Raw genomic sequence first — 25,518 nt, 5'->3', positions numbered from 1 at the left:
ATCTCGTGTGAAAATACCTCAGTTCCATTGAAATGCCAAAAGTCATACATCAGTGAGGTAGCACGCAAAGATGCAAATTGTGAATGTTGAAATTCACCTCCATTCCATTGAAAAAGTATAGAACAGTGTCAACACCTTTTGGTATTTATACAATTAATAGCGCTGAATTTAGAGTTTTCATTATAGTTGGTTTGTAATTTGTTTGGAGGTTTTTTTTATTTTTATTTTTTAATTTAGCTAGTTTTAATAAGTTTTGTAGGTTTATTTTTTATTATTTTTTTTAGTTTATGTTTTTAAATGCTTCATTTTAGTTTTTTTTTTTTCCTAAATTTTAGGATTAGTTTTAGTTTTTTCAAAAATCCTTCATTTTAGTTTAGTTTTGCTTTCTTATAATATCAGTTGTAGTGTTTTTTGTGTGTATTCCTTGTGTGCGGGATTAAAAAAACACACACACACCACGGTACGTCTTGTCATAAAAATTCTTTTAGTTTTAATGTTTTCAAAACAACCATCCACAAATCAAATACAGGTCTTGTCTAACAGTCCACAGATTTTGAATTTGAATTACAATAAGCGCAGTTGGAATTTTGCTTCCAAGGTTAGATGCATCAAAACCTTCACATCTTAAATCAAGGACAGCCTTGTTTACCAAGTTGCCAACTTCTAAAGTAGATTTGTGGCTTGAATTCCTGTGTAGAAGGCTCAAACCAGGTTGTATATGTATACAGTAGTGTACTATATTAGCGTTTGTTACATATTGCGTCACATTTTTGGCTGAGTGTGGCACTGAAAACATATTGGGCCTCATATATTCAAACACGTTGTCCGCAAGCATGGCTGTCACCCATAAGCCACCTAGTGGTGCTTTTTTATGAGCTGCCACCTGATAACTTCGCTTTAAACAGTCAAATGACCACAACTCCCAGACGACTGTTCAACCTTCCTTCTTCCGGCTAACAGCGGTGCTGCAATACCGAAACAAATACAATTTCAAATCAATCCCAAATGCCAACAAATACAAACAAAGGACATTTTCTCTTTTGAGTTTTGTGAGCGTAAAATGCACTTTCAGTTAGTTTTAATTTTGTAAAAAGCATTTTATATATTTCATGACCAGTCCAGGGTGGAGTCTTCCTTTGGGCTAAAGTCAGCTCGGAAAAGGCTCCAACTTCCTGCAATGCTCAACAGGATTAGCCATATTAACTCATTTGCTCCCAATAACGTGTAAATACGTTTTTTTATGTTCTAAGTATCCCAAAGACGTATTTATACGTTTTTTGGGTTTTGTTTTTGTTTTTTTATGCTAGAGCATACAGAAGGCTTTGATGCAGCCGCTCAACTGCAAAGAACGGTTGCAGAAATGGTAGTTATTACACAAACGGTCAGCAGGTGGCAGCAGAACAAAGGAGATCAACCAGAGCCATCTAGAAAAAAAGCTAAATTACTTAGAATTTTAAATAGATTTGTGAAAACTGATGAAACTTAGCTCTCTTCTAATGCTAATTGATGCAAAACGGAAACAGATAGAAACATACTTTTTTTCCTGATGAAAGAAGAGACTTTAATCTTTTTTTTTTGGATAGTTTCCATGCTTTTATAGCAAGAGAACACAATAATCTGTGGGCTTTGCAAAATCAGTCAAAATCCAGTAAAACAGTCGTGAGCGAACGGGACTGCTTCTGTGAAAATGGCTGGGAGTGGATGAGTTAAAAATCAATGGATGCATTGTTCACTAAGAGACAACGTGTAATGGTGGAGAGGATGAGATCCAAATCCACACTATGATTCTTCTGCGTAGCATTATTCTGTGCAGTACCCTATTGCCATATAGTTTAGAACATTCCCAGAGTTATTTCCTAATCTTGTTGACATATTATTTATTTATAGTTCTGAATTAATTGAGGCATTAAATTGTTCATATGTGTGAATCAGATGCATGGCTTGATTCATTGATCGTTACTGTCCTCATAAGGAGATTTTTGCTAAATGCCATGCCTGGTTTTGAGCCATTTTTTATTTTTTTAAATAATAGAGGCATCTTGGATGCACGTAAGACAGTGAATATTAGCACCATCTACAGGTCATTAGCAGCTTGCACTCTTCTCAAATTGTAATGAATAATCGATTTATTCATGGCTGTCGTGGTTACACAAAGTAATATAGCATTGTTACTTCTCCACGTCCACCCAGCCTCGAACATGTCGTCCCCTCAGCGCAAGCAAGTGTGTTTCGCTTTCACGTGGGAGATCCTCCGGGGATGTGCAGCGCCTTGACTGACAGGGGGGATAAACAGAGGGACCGTCCCTGACCTCCCATCACCGCTCACCAGGAAGACGAATAGCCCCCCCGTCGGCCCTGAGCAGATAAAATACACCCATAGCATCTTCAACACCATGTGTGACAGCCATCACGGGTGGCCTATCAGCAGGAGGCACAGGGAAGGGGTGGGGGGAGGAGGTCAGCGGGTGGGGGCACATTAGGAACATATCAGCAATTAACTCTGCAGGTTTATTTTTCTTCCTGCTTTAACGCCTGGATACCGAGGTATATTCATCCTGCGTGTTGATTGGATAAGGGAGAAGAAGAGAATCGTTTGTTCATTATCCGATCGCCATCTATGGTGCAATTTATTGACGACTATTGGAGGCATTGGAGTTCCTTTGCTGTCGAAAAGATCAACATAGGGACTTGTTTTTTCCATAACTTTTCATGCCTTATATGAAGACACAAGGCAATAGCCTCAATCGGTTGCCTAAAGCCACAGGCTCGAAAACAGAGGTGTCAAACTCATTTTTGTATTAGTTATGTTTTCCCTTAGAGGGCTAATATGACTGTGAACCCATATATTAACAACTCAACTTTATTTGCTTTTTAATTTTATCTTGTTTTTATTATTTTATATTATATATTTTATATTATTTAAAGTATCTTGTCCAGACGAGAAAGTTTATCGTCCGGACAAGAAAGTTTCTCGTCCAGACAAGAAAAGTTTCTCGTCCGGACAAGAAACATATTTAATTTTTTTTTCTCCCATGTCACTTTAGGGGCTCCATACTTTACAGTATTTTTTAAATAAAATAAAATAATAATAATAAAATAAATTACTAATAAATTAAAACTAATAGCATGTACAATTTAAAAAGTGACGGGCCTAAAATTGAACCCTGCGGAATACCACAGTCCATGCTGTGTCGCTCTGATGAGGAGGGTTCACCCAAAGTCACGCAAAATTATGTCGGTCAAGTAGGATTTAAGTAAGTTAAAAACAGTGCCTGAGATTAACTAGTTTTGAAATCAGAAGCCGATAAAAACATTTGTTAAATTATTTAAAACCTTTTTTTTTTCCAAAGGGGAAATATTGACAAAAAATACTTGCAATATCTCAATGTTTCTTAGAAAGATGACAATTTGCAATTGTAGTATTCCAGCAAGAAACATGAAGTTGCATGATTTGCCTCTGCAGGCCACATAAAATGAGTGGTGGGCCAGATCTGGCCCCCGGGCCTTGAGTTTGATATCAGTGCTCAAAAATAAACTACTTGGGTTCTGAACACATAACAATAATTGTGTAAACTATAGTAGACATGTACTAATTTTTAAGCAATTTGAAAGGTTACATTTAACACACCCATCACCACAAGATAATCACTCAGGAATAATCTTTTGCTGGTCCATTATTTAAAAAAAATAATAATAAATTAAAAAAAAAATAAAAAAAACACTTTTTTTTTTCTTGGTGTTCAGCACAGTATGTGTCTCTTCTTTATTGGTTTGAACTTAAACTGTTTCAGTGTTGTTAAATGATCTTGAGTTTTATGTTAATATTTTTAAATAATTCATAACACTTTGTTTCAGATAGGTTTATTTTGGATGTATATTTTCTATTAAAAAATGTTGTTTTAGAGAAATTTGATCATATCTCTGCTCACTTGGACTGGAAGAGAGGAAAAATACTCAGATATTGGTGAGTCCAAATATCCCATAAATTAAATATAATTATACACGGGTGCCTGTTATTCACAGCATTTTACTGCAGTTATGTATTTATTTATTTATTTTTAAATAATCGAGTTCCTTTTTTCCAGAAGCTTTATGGCTATACAAATGAAACGCTTGAATATCCAGTATACGAACTTTTTAGTACTTTTTTTTTTTTTTTTTAAGTACCACAGCGAAAACTGTAATGCAGCATTTAATTCATTCACATTTTTTTTTACCATTTTAATTGGCTTGAACTCGCTTTCAATTAACAAAAAAAAACACACAAAAACCAGTGACCTGTTAGGGGGGAAGAGTACTCTCTCCTTTGGGTGCGTGACTTAAAAAGTTGAAGTAGGGAAGTTATTCGATTCTCTTCTGTCAAAAGCGTTTCTTGTATTCTAAGTGATTGCAAAGCTTTTTCTGCGTGCAAGCGAAGCTCGTGTGAAAAAGGGAAGGCCAGACCTCCAATTTCCTGTGTGAGCATTTGCTGTGGACGGGGAAGGCCAGACCCCTGCGCAGCTATCAGAAATCAGCCAGCGAATGTCCCCCGAGCCACCCCCTGCCCCGACCGTACCCTCTCCCACCCCTCCTCCCCTTTCCTCTCAGCCCAGGCCCCAGGGCCGCTGTGGGTTAACCTCACTCAGCCATGACCAGAAAGCAGAGTGATATCTTACTCATCTAATCCCCCCTCAGTCGTCATGCAATAAAGTATGCCTTGCGACCTTTGAACCTTGTCAGTACCACGCTCCCCCCTCCCCACCTCCACTCCCACCAGCAACACTCCCAACCCTCCCCGTTCAGGGACGTGCGAAGATATTTGGAACGACAGTCAGCAGCCCCTGAAAAATTCTCACTGCAAAGTTTTTCGTTGTTTCAATGTCACTTGTTCAATTCTTCACACGTAAGCTTGCTGGAACTTGATATTGATTGTGCAAAATTCCCTTGTGAACAATTCATTTAATGGTTCATGATGAACAATAAATAGACAAGGAGGGAGCCAAACTACAGATGAATTCCAATAAAGTTCGCGTTAGTTCTGAAGGGAACCACCCTAACTCGAGGGGGAGTGAAAAGCTTAAGATTTGAAATGCAATTTTCCCCAACATTTATTGGGTTAAGTTGACATATGAACATATCACACATGTCAATTAAATGATGATGGCCTCATCTCAGTTTAATTGTACCTTCTGCCATTTAGTATAAAATAGTGATAGACCAATATGGTTTTTTCAAGGCCGATACCGATACAGATTATTAGTTGTCAAGGAGGCCGATAACCGATATTTCAAGCCGATATTCGTTTGCAGTAAAATAGAGAGGGGAAAAAAAACAATTCTTTTAAACGATATAGACATATTTAAAAAATTATACCAAAAATTGCACAGCTTCCGGGGTCAATAGTATGTGTTAATCTAAATTTAAAAAAAATAATAATAATAATTAAAAAGCAAGTAAATAGATCCCTGATTTCTACAGTAAATAAAGTTTCTTGATTTAAGTTTTTATTTAAAAAAAAAAAAAAAAAAAAGTGTAGGGAGTTCCTTTTTTTTTATAAAGTGACAATTTTAATAGATCCATTAATGAAAAGTTCCCTGTATCTCACTGAATGACAAATGGATGCGAATGTAGCTATTTTTAGCTTTATTTTTAGGGTTTGTAAAACGTTTCAAAAGATCTTTGCAGTGAAAAATTGTCTGAATATGTTCCAAATGTGTTTACGACAAATAAAAACTGACTGTGAACGTCTTAACTCCTGATGAAAACTCAAAATTCATTCGCAAGTATTCACTGCTCAGTGAGATTACCAGCTTGATCGCCTTAAGATTAAAAAAAAAAAAAAAAAAAAATGGCCGATGCCGACATTTGTCAAAATGCCAAATATCGGCACCGATAATCGGCCCGGCCGATAATCGGTCTATCACTAGTATAAAAGCAATAATTGCTCTGCCTGTCACTGTACGTTACTGGCATAGATAGATGAACATATTTGTATTACTTAAACAATTATTGTTTGACTAATTAGTAAGTACCGTAGTAGTAGTAGCAGTATTGCAGTGTCCCGTTATATCTCGGTTCATCTATTATGGCCGAGCTACACATTTTTTCAGTATACAGCATACTTGCTTAGTGTAATGCCCTTACTTGTGGGAAAGGAGAGCCAGGAGAGAAAAGCAAAACACATGGGCAACGAGTGCCAACAAATCATCCAACAATACAACCATATTATTCGTTTTACCATACACCAAAATACGACCTACTGATGTTATAGTTTAGCGACCCCTATCGGCCATGTAAATAGTGAAATCTTTTTTTAATGTGAACAATAAGTGGACTTGAACCGGGGTTGTCTGGCAACAAACATCTATCTTACTGAGATAACAGACCTGTAATTATTTTGGTGTTTTTTTTTTTTAATGTTGACGTGTATGTCAATTCGTATTAGGCTTTCAGTGAGGTTGTGCATGTTACGTCTTTAAATGGGACAGTAATGTTTGGGGTTAGGAAGAGGCTCAGTGAGGTTGTAGTATGGTTGACGTTACAAAACACAGGCAAGTTACACATAAATAATTCACCCATTCACACACCAGTGGTCAGCTGCTGCCATGCGGGGTGCTGCCAGGTCAATTGGGAGCAAATTGGGGTTTTGTGTCTTGCTCAAGGACACCCCAACTTGGTCACTCGAGATGAGGATCAAACCCACAAGTTCATGGATAGGAGACAACCACTCTACCACTGAGCCATGCCATCCCGTATAAATGTGTTTAAAGTATGTGGGAGGAGTACTGTAAAACTTTTTTTTCATTATGGTCTCTCTGTGTCATGACTGGGTCATGCCAGGGTAATGTTTGGGTCATGCAAGGGCATGACAGGGTTATGTTTGGGTCATGCAAGGGTTATGCTTATACTGTCATGACCAGTTATGCTTATACTGTCATGACTAGGGTCATGCAAGAGTTGTGCTCACTGTCGTGACTAGGGTCATGTAAGGGTTATGTTTACTGTCATGCAAGGGTTATGACCGTGATGTCAAGTGTCTGTTTTGAACTGATGTAATCGGCATCTGGTTTCAACTGGTGGTGCGCTATGTGATGTCAGAAGCTATGTGATATCAGGAATCTTTAATCTCTTTATCTAGTCAACAGCCAATCAGATAATTCCATGTCAGTCCTGTTACCCACTTGTTTAGCCACAACCAATCAGATCGATTCACTGTTTATATAAGCTGTCTAAGTGTGTGTTTTTGTCAGATTATTACCTCTGTTCCTCTGTGCAACTCTTGTTGTTTCTCGTCTAGTCAAGTTTGTTCCACGCCTCTCGATGTAAATAAATAGTTAAAATCTTATTTCTGTCTGCGTTTTTGGGATCCAACCTCAGCACAGCACTCTGTATCACAGATTGTCACCTACAATGGGTGGATCTAGATTTTTTTCTCCCGCACTGTTTTTGTTCATGGTGTGGTGGTGTAGACATGCATATTATCTTGCACATACATAATAACTATATTACCTCTATTGCGTGTTATTCTAGGAAACCTTCCATTAGTCAGTCTGTACTTTATTACCCTTGATTTGAATCTGTTCCTACCTCAAAATACCCCCAGTAGTTGTACTTGTCATCATTACACGTAAAAAATGGAATTGATCAGTTATTTGCAGCTTTTATTCTAGAAATTTTGTTCATAGTGTCTGTAGTTTGTGCTTTTTGTTTTTTAGTTCAGGACCTGGTATTATGAGATGGGGAGGAGAGGGAGAAAGGGTGTCAAATTGACTGAACAAAATGAGTCCAAAGTCAAATTCCACAAAACCAAGGAAACAATGTTATCTGCGGGTCAAAGCATTTAACACATTACATAATGACTACCTGAGAGGATGTTGATCGACGTACGAATACGTTGTTTGAATTGTGAAACAATTTTTCCGATGGGAAATAATGTATAAAACAACAAACTGCCCCCCTAATAAACCAATATTTCTAAGTCACAGTTCTTCCATATAAGCGCAAAAAGTAAATAAATAAATAAATAAAAATACTGTTAATATTAACAGGCACAAACGGTAGACACTCATCACTCTGTAAACAGATTGGTCAAGAATAATCCAATTTGGGTCAAAAATGGAGAGATCCACTATTTGAGTCAGTTTGACCCAAATTTCCAGCTTGTTTTTTCCACGAATCAACCCCAAAAATTAGGTCATTTTCTATAAAACAAAAAAAAACAAAAAATGGATCACTTTGTACAAAAATAAAACAACCCCAAAATTGGCTTGTTTTATATAACACATTAAAAAAGTTTGTCATTTCGTATATAAAAAAAAAAATAAAAAAATTACAAAAATTACCCCCCCCCCCAAAAAAAAAAAATAAAAAAATAAAATAAAAATAAAAATTGGGACGTTTTGCACAAAACAACAAAAAATTGGGTCATTCTGGACGACAAAACAATCCAGAAAGTTGGGTCAAATTGCCCCAAATTTTGAGTGCTGATTTAAATGACTCAGGATGAAGTTGGCTCATCATTTTTTTTCAATATGATTGTAATATGATGATTTTTAATATTTAATATGAACAATCTCTCATAACAGGGCACAGCAAAATAGTGGTCTGCCTCACTGTTTTGCTTTTAGGTATGAAGCACATTAAATTAATTTCCTTTTGTGTATGAAATGTGCTATCAAACTGCCCTTGCCTTGCATCTCATTTTTGCAGCCATGTCATTCCAATCGTGTTTGATGTGGTTGACATCTGAGCTCTCATATTATTCCACTCAAAAATTATTTACACGTTTTAATGGACCTTACTTTTCACACATTCAACAGAAAATTGTCATCTCCAAACTGTTCCCACAGAATTACAACACAGGAATACATTAATTGAGCCTTATTGCTAATTATTTGGTCCATGTAGTCTACTTTATGACATGTAATTTATATAATTTACTCCTGACACAACATGTTTATTGTTCTGCTCACTTAATTTATTTCCCAGAAGTACTCACTGGCTGATGCTATGGAAATTTAAGCTAATGTGTGGGATGCTTGACACAACAGAGGGAGCATCAAGACATGAATTTTGTGTCTCTATTCTTGTGGATTTTATACCTCACATTAAGATGAAGTATTCTGACAGGTTTTTTTTTGTTCACAATTTAAAACAGTTTGCTGGTAACATAACATGTCTGTGGCATTCTTTTGTCATGGACCTCACGGGGCTGCCTCAGCTCACCGCAGAGTGTCTGGTCACCATAGGAAGACAGTTAAGCTAGCTGTAGCAATGCTATGCATGATGGTAACACGCTGCCAACATAGTGAGAAGGCCAACTTCATGATAAAATCTTACAAAATACGTTAGCACACGGACATCAGTGGCTTGATATGCTTTTATCCTGAAGATGTTCGTTTCTGATTTGACTCGTCTTACCGACTGATAGTTGGAGCAGTTTACACTGTTGCCACCATTGACCAACATCAACACATTCTGAAATCATGTTAAATTGCTCATTAAGGATGCTTTAAAAAAAACGCAACAAAAACAAACAAAAAACTCTTAATTCCGCTGACTACGTAGAACGTGCTTGTTCCCAGTGTTAGCGGCTAGTGGCTAGCAACTAACCACGAAGTGAGTGCCATACATAGGCCTGACATGATCCGTCTGACTACTTTTCAAAAGCAGTTTAATAGCCAAAAATGACTTTCCACACTTTGATTCTGACAGCCTGACATGGTTGCAGTTGCTATTGCTCAATTTTTAACAAAACAGGCTTACTCAAATTTGCTATTTTAGCTGGTAAATTCGCTACTGTGGTTCTGATGTCACTTCGTTTCATCGTCCAAAATCTCACTAATTTGTTTTTAGAGAAGAAAATACACTTTGTTGCTATGCAGTTTAAATGATAATTATTTAAAAATGAAAAACAATAGGTTGTTCATTATTGAGTGTAATGTGTTATTTTATCATAATGTTTCTTTAACCAAGCAAAAATACATACTGAACTATTCAATAGACTTTTCAGTAGGATATCTGAATACCAAAATATTTGACAGGTGCCAACTTGGTTGTTTAATTTCACACTAGCGACCCAGCTAAGCAATTAATCAAATCAATTTTATGTAATATGTCCTCTTCAAAGATTGTAATTAGTGAAGTGAGCGTAATGATGAATGTGACAGCAGAAGAGAAAGAAGATAAGGGAAATTGAGAACAACTCTCCATCAGGTAATGTGTGTATTGTTCCCTCCCAGGCATGTGCTGTCAGTCTTGACTCATCTTATCTCTTGACACTGGAGGGGGGCAGCCTCCTATGCTTTTTCACGACATTCATCACAAACTCGGCAAAACACAGAAACGGGAAAACTCCTCCCCCCTACTCTCCATCCTCCCCCAAGCCTGTAAGCTGGGAAGCAAGGAGGATGTCCTTGTATCTCTTCTTATTATCTAGCGCATGAATCACAGTGTGGGACATACCTGTGTGTGTCTACATGCGCATGTGCGTGCTGACCAAGGCATTCTTGTGACTTCCTTGCGCTGCAGAAGAAATGGCGAGTGCTCCAGACGTTTTTACGAGTATCCGTCACTCAACATGCTTCCTAATGATAAGGATTTTATGACTGTACTTACCTCACATAAACTCCCAGGACACAAAGGAAAATTAAAATGTATAGAAAAACACCTACATGTTAAATTTCCCTATAAGTGACTTTTGACTTAAAGGGCAAGTCAACCCAAAACGTTTCGTCACAATAGTATGTTCTATGCAGGCCCACAAGTCTTAACACAGTAGTCTGATTAATATTGTTTTTGTGGAATATGAATGAAGCAACAAAATATACCCATTTTTATCCGTTTTAGGGGGCAGCCATTTTGCCAGTTAACACTCATTCACTGCCTTTGACAAGTATACTTGTCAATTGTATTTTTGAGAGCGGGGATAAATGGGGGCTAATCTGACTATGCTCCACAGTAAATGTCAAACTTGGAAACAACTTTACTGATGACCAACCACCAGTAGATGACATCATTTCCGCATTTTATACCAAATAAATACAGTTTCAGAGTCCATGGGAGAAATGGCTGTATTTAGGCAAACCTACATTTTTCTACTGTCAATTATAAAAGAACGGGACGGGGAAAAAATGTAGGGAGTCTATTCTGTCATTTGGTAGATTCGGCTTATATAGAATTATTGAACGTAATATCATCTGGGTATTGAAAATTTTGACATTTTCTAAAATGGCTGGCAGTGAATGAGTTAATGTGGACCAAAAATTACATCACAGCTGCTCAGGGTTCAGGAAACAACCAGTCATAGTTCACCTGTTCGGTCATGTGACAATCTCAAGCAGAGCTGTAATTGGTCGTTACCTGAGCCCAAACTGTGATGTCAGTCTCAGGTGACAGCAAGTGGCAAAATGGCCGCCTCCTGAGATGGATAAAAACAACGCAAAATCACTCGCGATGTTGATTAGGGTAAGAACAGGTAAATCCCACAAAACTCTAAATGTAAGAACTGTAAGGCAGACGTAAAAAAATAATAATAAATCAACCCCACCATGGCCTTTTGTTCAACTTTCCTTTGAAAAAAAACAAAACAGGCAGTTTGAGGTCAAGAAATCAAAGATTATTTGATGATGACTTTGCATCCAGGCTAATGATGACGTCTGGTCACCCTGTTTAATCTCGCATTCAAAACAAACATGCAGTGTGCATACCACAGTGTCCAAAACCCCCGTAATATTCCGTGTCATATATAATATACTGCCTGTAAAACATAAAATTGTCCTGTTGCTATTCATGCATCTCGAACCTTCCGTTGGCGAGCGTCTCCGAATCCAGCAGTCGGCTGTGATTAATGGGCCTTTTTAGCGCTATCGTCTAGACGTCAATTCCCAAAATACCTTGGGGCGCAAGGAAGCATCATTGTTGTTCCAGGACCACCACCTACCAACCCCCCTCCCACTTTCCATTTTAGTCTTTTGTTACTTTTCTACTCCCCAAAGTCCGAAGTATAGTGCCTGTTTTGTTATTGGCGATCCCATCAACTCATTTAGAGCCAACGTATGAATTTGAACTTAACTCCGTGACCTGCCACCGATTTTTATGCGCAAGAGATTTCACTTGTAAAGTAAGCGTGTGACCCTCTTTAGAGGTTGGGTGCAAATGAAAGTGCTGACAAATGAGCTCAGACAGTTTTACGGCCCGGGCTTTTGCGATTCTCTGCTTATTTTGCAGCTTTTAGTGTTCTTTGAGGTTCTGACTACATAGGGTGCAGAATTTCAACAAAGTTTTCCCGGAAAATGTGCCTCTAAAGTGACACAAAACTTTGGCTGCTAAATTTTGATCCTCCGTCATGCGTGACTCAACTCAACTCAACTCAACTTTATTTATAAAGCGCTTTAAGAACAGTTATTGCTGTATACAAAGTGCTGTACATAAATATCAGTTTGAAGCGCAGTTTTGTTTTTTTGTTTTTTTTTTACAAGTAAATACATTTTACATCAGTAAATAAACAAGAAGTAGTGAATAAAGAGATAAATAAATACAAGACCTCAAGTCAACAACTGTCAAGAGATTATCTGCTCATGTGTCCTTTGGTTTTTCTTTGGCTTTTTGTTGACTGCTGACTCCTTCCTTTACACAGCGTGCGGATCTTGCTGGTTTGTGTGTTAGCAAGATTATTAAAAAAAAAAAAAAAAAAATGCTGCAAAAATTTTGCTACAAATCGCAATGGTTGTGTTTAGTTTTAAGAATGTATGAAACAGTTTTTTCATATTTATGTTTCATAGGGGTGTGAATTGCCTCGTATCTGATTCGATTCGTATCACGATTCACAGGTCACGATTCGATTCGATACCGATTAATCCCGATACGAATTTATAAGTCGATTGTTGCAATTTTTTTAATTCAAATTTAGAAAATACTAATCAGTAAACTTGTACAGTCTAAGATTTGTATGAAAATGTGTTATTTATTTATCTGAAACTTCAGTCTTATACAGGTTGTAATCTATTTCATGTTTGAACAGCATTGAAATAAAATATTAAGGCTTAATGTTCTATTAATATAACATTCTTCCATGCTTAAGGTGTGAACCCTAACCTGAAGTAAGATTTTTTGTTGAATATTTTTCCATTGAAAATGGAAGTTTAAAAATCGATTCAGCCGCCTATTGAATCGATTCGAGAATTGCGTGATGTAGTATCGCGATATATTGCCGAATCGATTTTTTTTAACACCCCTAATGTTTCATATTTGTTGTGCATACATTATTCATAAAGCTTATAGCTGGTAAGCAAATTTAGTTCAACAAAGACATACATATATGGACTCTATGCACAAAGAGCTGTGACGAATTTCCGGGAAAATCTCATAAGGCACCGCCTTTTCCGGTAGTTTGTTTTCCTTCAGAGAACCTCAGTTAATTTGTCAGCGTATTTTTTTGTCATTGGTTTGTGCATTTGTCAAGGCAGAATGTGACCCTGTAGTAGAAAACACCCTCAATCCACCGGAACTCCCAGAGAGGCATAGTGTGGCCGGACAAATTCCCAAACACGGTAAACTAGACTTTCCCCGGCACGAAAATGAAGATGTGACAGTTTTTACTCCAAGCGCACGCGTGCCAGTCTACGGAAATAGGTCCCCTTAAAGTCTGGTATGTTCGGCTAGTAGTGCAAGTGCCCTGATGCACACTCAAGATTGGTACAAGTCCACAAAGTCAGCAGATGCAGCAGATGCAGCATTTTATGACGGCTATAAAAAGCCAGGAGCCCAAATGAGCGATGTGAACACTGTCAGGCCATGAGGAATCTTGTCCAGTTCTGGTCCACTTCAAGTGGCCCAGTGTGAATAGAAATGCTGTGAAAAATGGGGAACAGAGACGGGCAATAATGGAGTATTTGTGGATATAAATCTGGTGTCTGTGGATCTCACTTTGCTTTATCTATCCTTCCCTCCTTCCTCTCTTTAGTTTTTCCTCTGGTCACTTGAGATCTCCTCAATTTGGTGGAATTTAGAGGTTTCTGGGGTTGGCGTAAGACTCTGGTTTTGTAACCACGCAGGAGGTGTTTGGTTGGTGCTGGATTTCACTTTGATGGACTGGATGTACTGGTTTCTGTGGATCTCACTCTGCCTCATCGATCCTTCCCTCCTTCCTCTCTTTAGTTTTTCCTCTGGTCTCTTGAGATCTCTTTAATTTGTTGGAATTTAGAGGCTTCTGGGGTTGGCGTAAGACTTTGATTTTGTAACCACGGGGAAGGCAGGAAGTGTTTGGTCGGTGCTGGATTTCACTTTGATTTATCTTTCTTTTATTTTTATCTTTTCTGACCTTTTCTCTGGTCTCCTGACCGTTTGAACCTCACGACTCTGGCGAGACTCTGAAGTATCTGGTTAAGGTGAAGGGTAATGGGATTTTTAGGTTTAAATTTACACGTATTTGTGCACACACGCATGCACACAAACGCACACATACACGTAAAAAAAAAAAAAAGAGAGCAATAATGATAAGACGAATCGGTAAGACTACTGAATGAACAATTCTGAGCTCTCGAAAAAAAAAAAATAATAAATCCTTCGATTTATAATCAAGCCTACTAATGGTTGTCATTGTGCCAACACATGACACAAATTGAAATTGCAAGCTGTGATTTTGTGATTTTCACAAAAAAAAAAAAGAAAAATGGAGCAAATGACTTAATGTTAACCAGAAGATATCAAGCCTATAGAGAGCAGACAGGATCGTGACAGCCTACACCACAGTGAACTGATGATGTCTAGCTGAGTGTCAGAACCTGACGAGGTCGCAGATGAGAGACGAAACGACAACCCGGTGACCGCAACCTGAATTACTGCATGATGAATTTGCTCTCCAAGCCAGCAGGGTTCAACTTGTCCCAAATCTCCCCGCAAGCACTTCACGGTTGCCAGAGGGGAAACAGAGCAACAGAGTGGAAGTCGTTGCCAAGAGTGGAATGGGCCTGGCTGTTTGTGAAGTCGAGGCGAGGGGCTTTGGAGCACCGCATATCTCCCTCCCTATCCCTCTTCCCTCTCTGAGGCCACTTTCAGTGCGCACATGGGAATTGGGGAATTCAGCCTGCACCCCTAAGAACATATTTTTCACCAAGACCTTTCTGTTCATAGACACACAATCGCTAATACTGGAAGGAATGTGCTTTTTATAAATAGGAATTGCCAAAAAAGAGCGTCTTAATTCTTGCGTTGGGCGGGGAGGTTGGGAGTTTGGACTGCGTCAGCAAACAGACACTTAAAAGATCCTCGGGGAGATCTGTTTTTTCTTTTTTCATAAAGACACGCAATAAAAAGTAGCACAACACCGTGGTCGTGTTTGAGCAAATATTCAGAGACCGCTCACTTACTAAACTGCATTCATTAGTCTATTAATCACCACATTGACGAATGTGAAACCCCTGCTTGAAGCAATCAGTCAGCCAGTCTTACACGGTCAGAAACAGGCTTACGATAGGAGTTCATTTCTGTCCCTCAAGATGCAATATACACTAACGTACCTCTTAAGGCTAATGAGTGGACTCCAAGGTGACTTTCAAGCCAAAATGTCGTAAAAGTCAAGTGGCAAGGGTGCCAAGACGCTACTAGCGACAAGCGATTGCGTAGCCTACTACACCAAGTTCAGAAGCAGGTTATATTAAAAACAGACACTGTCGTGATCCACATGTGGAGGCCACGTCTGGATGCTATCAGAGTCGAAAACGCTGCTGCTTTTTATTATTAGAGTTAAGGAAGTTTACACAGCAGCAACCTCAAGCCATATTGCCCCAATTGCGGGTCTACTTTTGTGTTTGGTCGGCAACGCAACCCAACCATCCAGTGCTATCAAACGTTGGACAAGCTTTTAATTGCGTGTGATTGATAACGATGCTCACTGCTTTTAATGGGATCATTTCTGCTGAGGATTATTATCGTGTGTTTTGACTCGAGTCTCATTTTATTTGATAACATCTACTTGGAAGAGTTATGTCAATAATCATAAAAAGAAGAATTTGACACATCGATGACCTTTTCTAAATGTGCATTCTTGTCTGTTCTTACGTCCTTGTGATCTCGTGAAACGTCATCAGTCACAGCCCAAGGACTATTCCAATTGAAAGTACGTATCAAGCAAGAACGCACGGAAAACTGTTTTTCTTGTCATACTTGGCGAATACACAAGACTGTACTCTGAGTTCTTTATATTCAGAAATGGCCGTTGTCAACATCCAAAGCAAAGCTGGTCAATATGGAAGCGTGGAACTGTCAGTGTAGAGCAGAGGTGTCAAACTCATTTTAGCTCAAGGGACACATGGAGGAAAATATAGTAGTGGGCCAGATCGGTAAAATCCAGAGATGTAACGATTAGTGTTTCGATACCGTTTTTTTGCCCCCGATACCGATAACCAGCTTTGCAGTATCGGCCGATACCGATACCATACCGATACTTAAGGTTTTTTTTCCTCAACATGAAAAAGCTGTCCTGCCATTGGTTCAGAGCATTCAAGGGCCAATAGGATATCTTAGATTGGCATGCAGTGAACATGTCACATACCAGTGAATGTCGTGTACCAGCAAGACACAAGATGCTGCATCCAAAATTCTACATTAGTGTTGGAATTAATGGTATCGGCATGTTACTTGTAAGTAGTTACCGATACCTGTTTTAATGCAGTATCGGCACCTCTGCCGATACCAGTATCGGTATCAGAACAACACTAGTAACGATAATACAATATTGTGATATCGCGACATATATCATCGTCGTCATGTCACAATATCAAAAGCAGCCCATCTTTTAAAAAAAAAAAAGTCAGGTTGATTTCCATTTGTGCAGTTCTAGCACCCTCTGGTGGCTAGTTTTTTAGTGCAGGATAATTTACATAAGGCATGTTTTGGACCTTCTATGTTTAAAATCCTCGCTATTGGTCAGTTAAAGGGGAACGTAATATGCCAAACGGAATTATTCATTGTATACATAATAAAACCATATGTTTGAACGTGTTTGTAAACTTGTTCAAATGAGTTTGAAAATACACACTGACAATTAGACTTACGTAGGTCAAACTGCAATATGGTTGGATTTCATAAAGAATTCCCCACAGGAAATACTGATATAAATTAAATGACCGGTTGCTCAGACAAAATGTTAAGATAAAAAATATATATATATATATAAAGGCGGACAAGATATATATGTGATCATTTGATGATACGTATGCTGTAACATACCAAATAAAAACAAAAACAATTGTATGTAACGTATCGATGGTCAAATCCATACAACTTCCCGGCGTGCTTTGTGGTGCCCTTTTGTAAAGAGTTAAGACGTAATGTCTCATCAAATTCGACTTTTCAGGCATGTTTTTCCTGAAAATTTTGCTCGAGCTCCAGATTGTGCAGTTCTGGGGCAATTCCACTTGCGGTTGGTGTACTCTCCACAAACAGGCCAAGATCATACTGTAGCTACATCTGTTTAGGTTTGTTTCATATGCTTTTAGGGAATCATGCAAATCACATTTAAAAGCATACGCAGCCCATTATAGCACTGAAACTGTAATTCACCAGCATGATCTGGAGAATATTCAGACCTCATTTAAGGTGTAAACATATCTCGACTATTCCAGATTAACTCCACAGATCCGATTACCCCCTCTCGACTCCCTTAAACGTCCCTCCACAGGCCAGTTAAGGAAACCTAGCCTAGTATCTCAAACGCGGCAGGCGGACCCCATGTCGTTTCTCTTAATGAGGTGCATTTTAAACCATTACAGTTTATTTCATTCCATTCTCAGATTACAGCAGCATGTGCTGCAGTGACGAGCGCTTGGCCGCCTCGCTAGCTGGATGTCTCGCGAAGCCCAAGGCCACAAGCGGCGAGAGCCGTCCATCAGTGATCGTTATTAGCGGAGACCACCAGTGAACCAGGGCCATTTGGTGGGCCTAATAACAACGTGCACGGGCAAAGTGAGGGACAGGAAGCGCAGTCAGACAGGCCGGTGCTGAGAAAGGCACTTTTCAGTGAGGGAGTTCTCAGTGGGAAAAAAACAAAACAAAACATAGTGACAAGGCCTATCTGAGCTAAACACTAATTCCAAATATGGCACTTGGTGTTGTTTTGGAAATAAAAATGGTGCATCCTGTAAAAGAGGCAGAGTCTTTGGATAATGCCCAGAGGCGTCGTAAAAACGACTATGAAGGGATTCAACTGTGTCTCACTCCTGTCGTCCAGGTGTTTGGTGCGGAGACAAAGCCGGTTTGACAGCAAACATTTGAGACCCCACGTGTTTTAACTGCCCGTCAACATGGGAGGCTTTCACTTTAGGGCCGGGGGTTTATTGCGCGACAGCTTAAACGCAACTCAGGTTTCACCAGAGACGGCTTCGCCGAGAAAATAGAGTCCGGGAAACCGTTTATATCAAATTTGAAAAGTCGAGCATGACAATCTTGAAGTCACAACTCGTGGAAAGCTCAGTTTTTGGCAGCATTCAACACTATGAAATGGACACTAAGAGACCACTATACATTATTAAGTCTGCCTAGAATATTGTATTAAGATGGGAAAAAAAATCTTGACTGTCAGAGAGGAATTCAGAGCAGTGTTTATTATTTTGATTGTAGTTTGCAATGATGTAGAACTGTAATTTCTAATAAATAAATAAATAGCACAATAACAGATGTTTGCGATATTTTGGGATTTTATTTCTTTTAATTTCACCACCTCTTTGTTATGATGTATTGTATTATATTAATGTGAATATTGCTGGTTGTTGATGTGACTAGATAGTTTCCCTCACAGGATGAATAAACTGTCTGTCTGTTTGTCTATCTAACTAGCGAGCTACATATTGACAAGCAATTATAATAATGAATAATCAACAGTAGTAAAAGTAATTAGTTATTAGAAAATATTTATTCACCTTAAATTGAAATATTCAGTATTTTAGCAAAATCATCGAACTTTTAAAAGCAATATTTATCATCTTCCATCTTTTATTTCAGGTGCATTTGAGCAATTGATAAAAGTAAATATATGTTAACGAATTGATTTAAATTTGTACAATTACATTTTTTAAACGTTCCATCAACTTAACTAACTGACTGACTGGCTGACTAACAACAATTTTGTGCTATTATTGATTATATATGGTTCTTGCCAAAGGAAAATGGAAATTAATCATTTATCTTTTAACAGGAATAAATTGTGTGCTTATATTGAACTAGTCGTCCACACTTATTTACGCTTGTTGACTCACTCATTCACGCACTCATCTACTCACCCATCTAATGATGTAAGGTTTTTACTAGCCGGACTGTTTGTGTCTCCTGTGCACAGTATTAGTATCTGGGCTAGAGCAAAAAAAAATAATAATAATAAAAAATCAGGAGAGGGCGTTTTTGACCCTGCTGGATTCTGGGAATTTTCGCCTTGTCCGAGGTTCTCAGCAGTTCTGTGTTCCCTCCTGGCAGAACTTCATAAGAGGACTCACGCAGCTCACATATTTCGGCTTCAAATGATCTAGAAAAACACGCTCCCGCTGGGTGGTAAAAAGTGGGCATGTACTATAATGTGAACTTGCGAAGGCTTGGGCTGGAGTGTTTGTGTGCGTTTATGAGCTCTTGTGACTTTATTTGTCTGCAGCTTGTGACCGTGTTGACTCTCGACTCCAGCGCATCAGATCCTACTGATTTCTGAGCTGCGAAAATACCAAACGTGCTCGGCTCTGATTATTTTCTCCATTAAATGAACCCAAACACGCTCTTTCACACTAGATGAAATTTAGAAGATTTCAAAAGGAGATTAAAAAGCTGTCGTAAACCGCAAATCAACTTGATCGTCATGAGAGAAAGTCCAGAGGCGTTCTCCATCCTGGTCCAACCCCGCAGCTCCTTTGTTTAAGGTCACTATAGGCCTTTGGGTCAGCGGCCAAACTAAAGCTTGGCGGAATTCTAATTTATCAGCGGAAAATGTGCAAAGTTGTACGAACGGGCGCTGAGCAGATTGCCGAAGCTTTGCAAGACCACCCCTAAAGCCTCCCCGCGGGCCAGAAAACAACCTCACAGACCTCAACGTTGTGCTTTGGAGAACAAGAACCAAAAAAGCAAAGTCTGTGGGCTGAGGCAGAAACACAAGAAGCCTGTTTGACACCGCGAAAAGCTGCACAGACGGTTCTTTCCACCGGCAGAACTCCTCAGAGCTGCCTGGGCCCAATTTAGCTCTAGTCTCGGTCCAGTCATCATCCATTTTCGATGACGGCTGTCCTCATTGGGGTCACGGGTGAACTGGAGCCTATCCCAGCTGACTTTGGGCGAGAGGCACGGGACGCCATGGACTGGCCGCCAGCCAATTGCAGGGCACGTGTGTACAAATGGACAATTTAAGAGTCTTCAATGAACCTCGCATCCATGTTTTCGGCGTCTGGGAGGAAACTGGAGGCCAGAGCTGAGTTTGATCCCTAAACCTCAAAACTGTGAGGCAGACATGCTAACCACTATTACACTATGCAGAATTCATGACTGCATGAAATTCTTTTTATGCAAATTTAACCACTTTAAAGTCGCTACAGTAAAGGTATTTAGATCTGTAAAGACCAGGGGTCCATTTCACAAAGCATGTTCAACAAACACCGAGATTAACCCTGAACAGCAAGTTGATGATATACAATGAGAGAGGAAACTCTACATTTTCGGTTCCAGGACAGCTGATTTGAAAGTAGTTTTATCAATGCAGAGTAATTACACCTGGAGTTACCACTACACTAAAAAGACCACATCAATGGAGCCCTGATTCGTTGAGTCACCATGGCAACGGGGAAGCAGACGCCGCCCTCTGCTTCCGTGTTTTTTTGTTTTTTTTACGCCTCAACTGAAAATCTTAATGTGGTCATATGGCTAATTTGAACATGCCTTTAGAAAAAAAAAGTGCAACACCGCAACAGCTCCCCATAGAGGAAGGCGGCGTGGGAGAACTTTGCTGCTCCCGTCAATGCGTCAATTTAAATGTAGTCCTTTGCAGTCAATATCATGTTACAGGGGAAACCTGTTGTTAAATGGTAGCTTATTAATTCATTTCATTTAAGTGCCATTAGGTGTGTTTAAAAAAAATCGATTCGGCAATATATCGCGATATTACATTGTGCAATTCTCGAATCGATTCAATAGGCGGCCGAATCGATTTTTAAGTATCCATTTTTGATGGAAATATATACACCAAAACGTCTTAGGGTTCACACCTTAAGCATGGAAGAATGTTATATTAATGGAACGTTAAGCCTTAATATTTTATTTTAATGCTGTTCAAACAGGAAACAGATTACAACCTTTATAAGACTGAAGTTTCAGATACATAAATAATACATTTTCATACAAATCTTACACTGTGCAAATTTACTGATTAGGATTTTCTAAATTTAAATAAAATTTCAAAAAATCGCAACAATCGACTTATAAATTCGTATCGGGATTAATCGAATTGAATCGTGACCTATGAATCGTGATTCGAATCGCCAGGTACTAGGCAATTCACACCCCTAGGTGCCATCATACAGGTGAGAAGCGCACTTGACTTAGATGAAATCTAAAAACATTCAAACGGTTATAAGAAAAAAAAAAACGAGCACAACGGATTATGTTGTGTATGTAGATGATGGACTGTGATGTGAAACGGTACCGCTCATTTGAATATTTAATTCCCTGCACAATAAAGCGGCACCTTCATCAATAGGGTCATTGTCAACAGAATGCCATGTTTGTGACAAAAGTAGACTTTACACTATAAACTACAGGTGTATTTACGCAAAAAGTAACCGCAGCGGACTTTATAAATGAGGAAATGAAATATCGTGCTGAAAGGAGGCGGGTACGGGGAAAAACTCGAGGTTCATTGTGAAAAACCGCTACCGACTAAGGTAGGTTCATGGACCATGTTTTTTACGGTAACTGACCGAGAGCTTAAATGACCTCTTTTTATGAAACAGGCTTGTTACCTCGTTTTCTCTGGTTTCAGGTACCTCGCTTTCTGAAACGGAAGACGCAGAGTTTCTCACATTTCAGGGTTTCTTGATTCAGGGTTCTCACTAAACCTGCTTTGTGAAATAGACCCCAGAAAAGAATTTTAACTCACTTCACTGCACTTCATAGGTTCCACTGTGTGTATGTTGTAGATGGACTCATCACCTAACATGCGGCCACCTCATTGACAGCTTCACCAAGCACCAAGTAAGTGCCACTTATCACTAATCCTCGCACCCAATCACACTCAGATTGGAGATTCACAAGTCCAGGAAACATGAAAACAACAATGGCCAACAGAGGGAGACAGAATAGGAAGCCTGGCGATTCGCTTATCAGTGCCCTGAGTTTCTTGGATGAAAAAGAAAAATAAAGGGGGAGGAGAAAAACAAAACAAAAACAAGGCTCAAGCGCTACTCCTTAAAGGGAGGCACAGTATGAACTTGAAAAAAACTTCAGCACATACAACCACAGAAAAAAAACCTAAAAATGTAGCTCCGCTTTCCTCTTCATTTTGAAAAAAATAAACAAATAATAATTAGTGCTGTTAAAGGGTTAACTAATTAATTAATCACAAAAAATTATCACATTAATCATGTATTAATGCAGATTAATCGCACTATTAATTTTGACTGCAAATAATCCTTTAGCTTGACAGAGGATGGCTACGTTAAAGATAGCACTGGTTGTGTTTGAACAATAAACAAAACGTGTTAAAGTGAAGCATTTAATAAATGTTTGCGTGTGACATTCAGAATATTTGTTCATGTCAAACTATTGGGGTCATTTTTTTCCACTTTAAATTATGCAAGTAATTAACTGATTAGAAAAAGAGGAGGATGAGATGTCCTCCTTACATTAAATGCCGAAAAAATTAACACATAAGAGGTGCATTTTAAATTTGGCGGGCAAAAAATGTTGATAAAAAGCCTTTTTAATTAAGCGATTAATCGTGATTAATCAAAATTTTAAGATGTGATTAATCTGATTAAAAAATGTAATCGTTTGATAGCTCTAATAATAATACAGGAAATAATACCGAAAAAAAAAATAAAAAAAAAATAAAATAATAATAATAATAATAATCTGTAGCTTCTTACACACGTCGGTCATGGAGTTTAGCTTGCCTTTATTCAACCCTGCCTAGAATATTTATAGATTCTTTTTGCACAGCATCAATGTGACACTTCTTCTCAGAGTTTATTTACAGCACTAAAGCATGACTGCTTTAGCAAACAAGATTTAAAAAAAAAAAAAAAAGACTTGCTTGCCCCCGAAAAATCCTGTACACGCAACACGTTTTCCAACTGTGTGGGACCTTCCCCATTCCTAAACAGCCAGGTGTTGCAAGAAAAATACAGGTGTCTGGAGAGCTGTGAGGGCTTACAAAAAGCCCAAAGAGGTGCCTCCGACTTACGTTGGGTATAATTATGCCCGCCTCACGCCTGACCACCTCCCACGGGTAAAAGTGGTAAGCCCTGTTACGAAAACCGAGAGCATGAAGTCATTTCCTCCTCGCGGGGGCCATGAAGTCTCGCGACTGTGTGGCACGCCATTGTACCTTTCCCCTCGCATTTCTGGAGACAGTGATGTCACCGGTGTGACCTCAACCCTCCGAGCTAAGTGCTGTAAAGTACCAGCGAGGCTACACGCAGGTGACTTTGCAATAATATCCTGCCTTTTTTTTTTTTTTTTTTTTTTAATAAATGCCCTCCCTCAAGGCCTGTATTTCCCTGATTGGGATCATTATGTGCTTAAGCTCGAGCTGCACCTTTTCTCCCTGGTGTGACTTTTTTTTTTAAGAACTAATTTGCAGCCAAGTTCGTTATGTTTTACGTGTGAATTAATTTGTTAATGTGGAAATTTCCGACCAACCAAAAGGGCTCTCAGTGTTCACACTCAACACAAGCATAGGAACAGCTAGTCATTCAAATGTGAAAATAAAAGCTACTTTATCCTAAATACATATAATAGATAGATGTGGGAAGGCTTTGGCACTTTGTATGAACTGAGATTATTACAATTAGTACGTTTTTTTTTGTTTTTTTGTGTGTGTTTTTTCATTTTTGTAAAAGAGAATCATCTGAACATTGACGTTTATTTTTAGGGATGTTCGATACCACTTTTTTTCAGACCGACACCGATACTGATACTCAACTCTTGAGTAGTCCCCGATACCAGATACAGATACCACTAGTACATAAAACTCACCCCCCCCCCCCAAAAAAAAGTGATAATTTTAAAGAAAGACCTATATATCCCAATATTAGGGGTGTAAATTTCCTAGTATCTGGCGATTCGATCCGTATCACGATTCATAGGTCACGATTCGATTTGATACTGATTAATCCCGATACGTATCTGTAAGTCGATTATTATGATTTTTTTTTAACTCAAATTTAGAAAATTCTAATCAGTAAACTTGTACTTATACACTGTAAGATTTGTATGATAATGTATTTAACAAACAGGTTGCAATCTGATTCATGTTTAACAGCATTAAAATGAAATACTAAGCCTTTATGTTCCATTAATATAACATTCTTCCATGCTTAAAGTAATACTTTTTGATGAATATTTCCATAAAAAAATTATATTTAAATATTGATTCGGCCACATATTAAATCGATACAAGAATTGTGTGCTGTAATATGGCAATATATTGCTGAATCGATTTTTCTTTACACCCCGACCCAATATGGTATTTTTCCTTAAATTTGTATGAAATTAATGGCAATTTTCTATTCCCTCGAATTTCAATTTCATAGTTCCTGATTGCAAAATGGCCACTAGAGGACGGCCGATACTGGTATCGGCCACCATTGCGATTATCGGTACATTCAAATAAGGCTGGTATTAGCACGGATACAGATACCTGGTATTTGTACTCGCCCATGGGTGACGATTAGATGATTAGATTTTGACTATGTAGTAATGATGAGAGGTGCCAGGGCATGTTACAAAGTGAGCCTATTCTGTGCTGCCAATTTAGTGACTTTTCTGTACTTTATTATTTTGCTCTACTAACTATAAGGACCCCATCAGTGACTATTTTTCAAAAAAAAAAATACTACAGGCAGCAAATCTAGTGACTTTTTGTAGTGTCATTGGAGACTTCGAGAGAGAGAGAACCAGTGGGAGATGGAATGCAGCCGACTCCGACACATTCGAAGCTGCTCCACTCATTCACAAAATAATCAGAAGGTGGTGGGAGTGCGCACAGTATTGACATTGCAGAAGCAGAAATTGACATTTGATTGGTGGAGGCAGTGTGTTTATACAGGTAAACTATAAAATCTCCCCTTTGCGAGATGCACCCGGGGTGCAGCAGCTCTGTCCCAACCTGGCGCAACATGGTCACAAACACGATCAACTAGACTTGCCCCGGAACGCAAAAGACATTTTTATGCCGACTGAACAGGCGTCTGTCCATGACGTTGTTTAAACGGCTATTGAATGCCGTTCACGAAGCCACCACTGGCTAATCTGACCAATGTCGATTGGCGAGGAAATATCACTCTTAAGACATTC

The 25,518-nt window shown here is 38.7% G+C and overlaps 1 long non-coding RNA gene across 5 annotated transcripts in view; it reads left to right on the top strand.

Annotated features, from left to right (window-relative positions):
* Positions 1-25,518, top strand: part of LOC144017847 (uncharacterized) — an 80,894-nt gene that overhangs the window by 46,987 nt on the left and 8,389 nt on the right. For 4 of the 5 annotated variants that reach the window (XR_013283275.1, XR_013283276.1, XR_013283279.1 and 1 more), the window contains one exon: positions 22,140-22,194. This is a non-coding gene — a long non-coding RNA (uncharacterized LOC144017847). Of the gene's footprint in view, positions 1-2,190; positions 2,337-22,139; positions 22,195-25,518 lie in introns of those variants that run through there. The other variant, XR_013283274.1, reaches the window with a different exon arrangement.

The sequence above is a fragment of the Festucalex cinctus genome, chromosome 1 (genome assembly GCF_051991245.1).
Source record: "Festucalex cinctus isolate MCC-2025b chromosome 1, RoL_Fcin_1.0, whole genome shotgun sequence".
NCBI classification, from domain to species: Eukaryota; Metazoa; Chordata; class Actinopteri; order Syngnathiformes; family Syngnathidae; genus Festucalex; species Festucalex cinctus.
This window is presented reverse-complemented; position numbering and strand designations above follow the sequence as displayed.